General features: G+C 33.4%; 1 pseudogene; it reads right to left on the bottom strand.

Annotated features, from left to right (window-relative positions):
* Positions 1-233: 233 nt before the first annotated feature.
* LOC143599836 (red chlorophyll catabolite reductase, chloroplastic pseudogene) lies at positions 234-6,438 on the bottom strand (annotated as a pseudogene).
* Positions 6,439-6,665: the final 227 nt, after the last annotated feature.

The raw sequence follows: 6,665 nt of genomic DNA, 5'->3' as shown, positions 1-6,665 counted from the left end.
CACATTTAGTTTGTAAAACTGTAATATTTATTGATATTTTAAAAGCTTAACAGAAACATTAACAGTTAATGGTAATTTAAACTTAATCCAAACTTATTACAAGATGAAAACCATATTTATATAACTTAAAACGTACAACTTTAAACTTAAATCACATCCACATAGATTGTTCGTTTATTTAGCTCTTATATGGAAGAGGCTTCCATGCGTAAAATAGTCCCCATCAAACCAATTTAGTTTTTGAAAATCTCTCGTAGGGCTTCTAGTACCCGGTTAGCAGTATCTTGACCAAACAACTTCGGTAAGCTCAAACCCAACTCGATTTCAATGGTCTTGTTTTTACTCAATCCATCCCTCATTTTCAAGCAAGCCCTCTCACTTTCACACACCACTCTTTCCCCAAACGGCCCAATATCCAACCAAGTTTCCAACAAGTCTTTAGCAATCGGGCTAACATCCGTTCTAACCATTTCATCAAGTCCTTCTGTTTCAACACACGCCAAGACAGCGGTGGGAGAGAAAAATGAACGAATGTAAAGAGACGATGATACATAAGGGGTTACACCTGCTAGCTTATGAAAGCGCAGTCTATGTTAGTCTAGTTGAGTGTCCTCATAAAATGTTTGGAGATACTCCGGGTGCAACACAATGTCCTTTCTTGGGGGCAAATCAAGAATTAGAATAATGGATGTCGGGGTGTTTTGAATCAGTTCCACCAAAAGGTTGGGTGCGTCGGTTGATGAGTTTAGTTAGGCCGACATGCTTGTGATGTTTAATGCGTCCCCTGATGGTAATTCACAGTGTAGCCAACTTCCAAGCACAAAATCAATCTTGAAAGCACCACAAAGTCCAATAGAAAATGTTCAATATGTTCCAACAAACGATCAATATAACACATAGGAGAAGTTTATCTTGATATCAAAAGTACCAAAGCATACAATACAAATTAATCTCTATATAATAATAATCGAAACATTAATTTCAGACAAAGTGCCCTGTATACTAACCTAAGACTTAAATAAAATATGATTTGTAACCGAAATGTTTATTCCGGTCAAGATAACCAACATCTTAACCAAATTAAAACAAATAATAATACGTAAAGAAAAGAATAACCGATAGAATTTCAACACATAATCCATTAGGACATGTCTAGACACCAAGATAGCACATGACTTGATTTTATGCAAAAAGTGAGTTGACATATCATTTATTTATAAGTGTTTCAATAGGGCTACACAAGTTGCTAAACATGAATAAAAATGCAAAGACGATGCATTGCCCTCCTACCAAGAAACATAAAAAGACGTGTCAGGCAACGAACTTGCCTAAGTGCCGAAGGTGAGACAACCTTAGCCTTACCATCAGTGCGAAGTTCTTTATTCCCAAGAAACATAAAAAGCTGTATCTTGCACCAAATTGGCCTAGGAGCCAAAGGTGAGGCACAACCTTAGCGTTTAGGCATCTTTATAGTCCATTTATTCGTGTTTATGCACATTTTTTTTCGGTACAGAACTTGTTAGTTGCTACTATGGAAAGAGGGGGGGTTCCAACTTACCTTGGCATGAAGTAGTTCTGTTTTGATACATTGCCGGCTAAAGGTGCTCAACTGGACCACATCTTGAAATTCTATTAGGTATGCCTATTTTAATGGGTTTTGATTCTTTGTCTGGTTTGGAGAGTTTTTGGTCATAATTTTCACAAATAATAATAATAATAATTATTATTATTATATGATTTTTAAAATTAAGGTTTTATTTACACCATAGATTTTATGTTATTTTTGTCAAAAATAGATATTTTGGTAGCTTTCCCTTGAGTGATGTTTAATTTTTCTCGTTTACTGCTCTTTTTCATTGGTCAACAAACAAGTCGTTCAAGGTTATAATAAGATATATATAAATATAAATGAAGTACCGGAGAAGACTGGATGCCGGATCGGAGATGAAGAGCAGCATGAGCGGTTCCAGTTTCATTTTGGTAAGACTGTACGTGTGACGGCAGACGGCAAGGATTAAGGAAAGAACCAAGGCGTGATTCGACTGTGGATACCAAATCTACCATAAGTTGTTTGTGTGAGGTGGAGACGTATGGGAAGTCCTTAAAAACCGAATGGCTACGGTGTTGTGGTGGCGGTGATGAGGAAGAACTGCATGAGAAGCGATGTCTTCGTGGGCAAGGTGTAGGGAAGTGGAGGGCAACGGCAGTCATAGTTGCAGCATCAGCTTATGCTGAATGCTAGTTTTAGGGTGGCTTTATATATTATACTATATATATATAATAAAATGACAATGTCGGTGGCCTTTCTTTGTAATTTGATAGATAAACTTTATGATTCTGCTGTCTTCACATATGCGTTACACATCTTTCTTGATGTCGTTCCACCTGTGACAAAAGCTGTCTACTTCTATAGAGTTTTCCATGGTTTCAGCTAGAGGTGGCGATGTGTCGATGTGAATGTGTTGGGTTAAATTTGAGTGATGGGTTAGAATAGGTATAAGTCATAATGAATTTTTAAAACAAGAGGGTTAAAGTTAACATCCCATGTTGATCCAAAAGTTAAAATACGAACAAAAGGTTCAAAAACCCCTAACAAAATTAATATAAAAATAATAACTTAAAATATAAATAAAAAACGTAAAATGTAAAATAACTAAAATATTACTCCCTTCGTCCTCGTTCATTAAAAAAACCCCGGTTTTGTATCGTTCAGGTTCAATTATTTCTGGTTTTTTTTCGGTTCGGTTTTGCTTTTTTTCATTTCGGTCGGTTTCAGTATTTGTTCGGTTTCAATGATTTCGGTTTTAGTTTCGCGATTTCTAGTCGGTTCGTGAGTTTTGTTTGAAATAAAATTGGATGGACCTTGTTTTTGTCTATTTAACCCATAAACAAACCTATAACCAAAAGCCACTAGAATTTCTTCAACCCATCTTGACTTTCATAAAAAATCTTTTTATCCCTCATGAACTATTCAAATTTTAAAATTTATTTATCAATCAAATCAATCAATCAATCATACTTAGTGGAATCCCATCAATAGCAAAGCTATAAGTAGGGTCTGGGGAGGGTGGGATGTAGCCCAAACTAGAACGCTTTGTTCTAGAGTTTTTTAACCAAAAAAAGAAAAGGAAATGAGAGGGAAGGATAAGAAATGGAAAGGAAGGGAAGGAAATTTCTTTTATTAGGTGTGTTTTTGAGTTGGAAGGGAATTAGAGAAAAGAAAATGATAACTATGTTATCCTTAGTAATCAGCCCATTTTTTAAAGGATAATTTATTGGGAAAAAACATCAATTTAATCTCTCCTAACTTCTCCTACTCCTTTCATTTCCTTTCCATACTAAAAGAAACTCAAAAACACCCATTATTTAACTATCCTTAATTTTTCGTTTTTTTCACTCCTGTAAAATAACTAAAAAACAGGGCGGAAGAAACTCAACCTGGTGTGTATATCAGAGTATCACACCATACTTTCTCCGTCATGGAATTTCTTGAGAATACTATATATTTATGTTTCTTATATTGATTTTAAATATTTAATTTTGTTGCCCGAGGAGCTATTCTTTTTAATATTTAATTCATTTTCTTTGGTTTTTTTCTCTTTTATTAAAAAACTAGTTTTAGAGCCCGTTTCAAACACCGGATGATATAAATTATAAAACTATAAGTAAAGCATATAATTATATAAAGTATATGAAAAAGTGTATTATATCTATGCTTGTATCTATACTATGTGTACATAAATTGATTTTATTTATGTCACAAAATGATTTTTTTAAATGAACTTAATAAAAAAATACATGCACAAAAATGTATCCAAGAACGTTCTTTCCATTGAAAATTTCATTCTTAGTGTCATATATGCATGTTTGGGATTAAGTTGAAAAATGCTTATTAGTTTATTGGCTTTTTAAAAACCCATTTAAATAAGCCAGGATTTGAAGCTTTTGAATAACTTATTTTCAACTCTTTTAAAAAGCTAAAATAAAAAAAAATTGTGATTACCAAACACATTTTAATTTATTGGATTTTTGAAAACACCGATAAACCAATAAGCATTTTCAAACTCAATTCCAAACATGCTCTTAGTGTCATCAATATTTTTGCACCTTAGTTTTTAGCATTTACTTATTTTTTTTACTTTAAAGCATTTTTAGTGAGTTCCTATTTTGATATGTTAAAAGTTTGGTCTTAAATAAGTGAGATCAACGAATCAAAAACGGGTCAAAGTTATTTTAAACAACTTGATTTTTTTTTGTTTTTCCCCTTCAGTTATAGTGACGAACCTAGCTAATACCTACTAATTTGGTGTAAAAAACGCCTATATTTTTGAATTGTTTTTTAAATACTCCCTCCGTCCCATTATAAGTGTCCTAGTTTGATTTTTCAAGTCTTTCTTGTTTAACTTTGACCGATAATATTTTTGTTTGTGTTATATAATACTTGATGTAAAATATATGAATGGATTGGATTTTAAATGTATTTTACGTTGATATAATTTTCAACAAGTATTATATGACACGAACAAAAATATTTACGGTCAAGATTGCAAAAGAAAGATTTGAAAAGTCAAACTATGACAAAAATATTTACGGTCAAGATTGCAAAAATATTTACGGTCAAGATTGCATTTCCAGCACATTTTATATATTTTTTTATATAATTTAGCCAAAAAACACCATTGCATAAATTTATACATCATCTTTTAAAAAAAATCATATTTTATTTCCTATTCATATTCATAATTTTTTTTTTATTTTTTTTTCAGTTTTGTCTTATTATATAGCATATGATAATTGTGAGATGGTTGATATTGTCAAATTTGAGCAACACTCGAACACGTAGGACGGTTCAGTTATGATCTCGTGAGGTTGCTTAGAGGAGATCAAGATAATAATTAAATTAATTATTATCATTATCTATTTATTTGAATTTTTCAGTTTGTTTTAATTATTTAAGTTTATCAAGTCATGGTTTAGAACTTATATTTATTAGTAGTTGTAATAGCATACAATTGGTGAAGTTGTTTCGTAGGGGTCAAGTAGAGGGGTTGGCTATTTAACCCCAGGTCAAATTTCCAGATTATTAGTATGTTTTGAGTTTCTGTTTTTCTAAATAAGAAAGAGTCGCTTGTCAAGCATATTATAAGTGTTCATATGTGTGTTCCAAACTCTAGGTATTTACTTGAAAGGTTAACAGATATTTCTTCCGTTTCTTTGAAAGTGTCCACATTTTTTTTTAATTTGTCACATTACAAATGTCTACTTTCAAACTTTATTAATTAATTTTCAAATTTACTCTTAAAATGTAATAATTCCAAGTTTCTTAAATTTTGTCTTTTTATATATGTCAAGGGCATTATAGTAATTTGTTAAGAAAAAAATGCAATCATTTAAACTTTCTTAAATTTTGTGTTTTTCAAACCATGACACTTGTAGAGGGACTGAGGGAGTATATTATATGGTAGGGGATGAGCGAAATCGGTACCAAAGTTTTAAATTTTGGTACCTGTACGGGACCGGTACGGTACGGGACGGGAACGGTATTTCCCGAATTTTTACCTTCAATCCCGGTACCGAACCGTATATTTCGGTACCGGTACCAAGAATTCAGAAATTTTAGGACCGGAATTTTCCGGACCGGGACCGGTACGGTCCCGATCTCATCCCTATTATATGGTATAGACCAAAAGTGAGACTCTAGACATGAGGTTTATCTCACAGTAATAGGGAATGGACTGGACAGGTGATTTTGATGGTTTATTAAAATTTACCCTAAATTATATGAATTTGACAACTTTAGAGAATAAACTGGGAATGCTCTAAGTTGCTTGGCCAACCGGGTTGTTTAGAGGTTGCAAAAAAATGTTTTTTCATTTTATTATTATTTTTTTTTTCAAATCTTGCATGGCAACCAAGCCGTGGATTAGGTCACCATTGGTTCATAAACAAGTCCTTTGTGGCTTCATTCGATTATAGATCCTTTATAATGGCCACTTGTATTGATAAATGTTAAAAAGTTATTAAAAATTGTTAATGAAAGTACCGGAGAAGACTGGATGCCGGATCGGAGATGAAGAGCAGCGTGAGCGGTTCCAGTTTCATTTTGGTAAGACTGTACGTGTGACGGCAGACGGCAAGGGTTAAGGAAAGAACCAAGACGTGATTCGACTGTGGATACCAAATCTACCATAAGTTGTTTATGTGAGGTGGAGACGTATGGGAAGTCCTTAAAAACCGAATGGCTACGGTGTTGTGGTGGCGGTGATGAGGAAGAACTGCACGAGAAGCGAGGTCTTGGTCTTGGTCTTGGTCTTGGTCTTGGTCTTGGTGGGTAAGGGCTAGGGAAGTGGATGGCAATGGCAGCCATAGTTGCAGCAACTTATGTTGAATGCTACTTAATTCTAGGGTGGCTTTATTTATTGAGGCTAAATTTAAAAATCAAAATGTGTCATGAAGTACCCACTGCTATTGTTGGCCCTTATAACATGATTGTTAACATTCTGTGATCGAAATTTAACCAGGTTCATGTAGCATGTCCTTTATATAAAGTGTTGTGTTTATTTGATTGTATATGTCGGGCTAAAGGTGGATCTTACTGGTGAAAACTAATTTGGCAAATTGAAAATTGGTTATTAATAATGTCTAATTCGAAAATCTCATCTCTA

Source organism: Bidens hawaiensis, unplaced genomic scaffold (genome assembly GCF_021521415.1).
Source record: "Bidens hawaiensis isolate Kalapana, Puna unplaced genomic scaffold, B.hawaiensis_p1.1 tig00052962_1, whole genome shotgun sequence".
Lineage (NCBI taxonomy): Eukaryota > Viridiplantae > Streptophyta > Magnoliopsida > Asterales > Asteraceae > Bidens > Bidens hawaiensis.
Note: the sequence above shows the minus strand (reverse complement) of the source record. Positions and strands in the feature narration are given on the sequence as shown.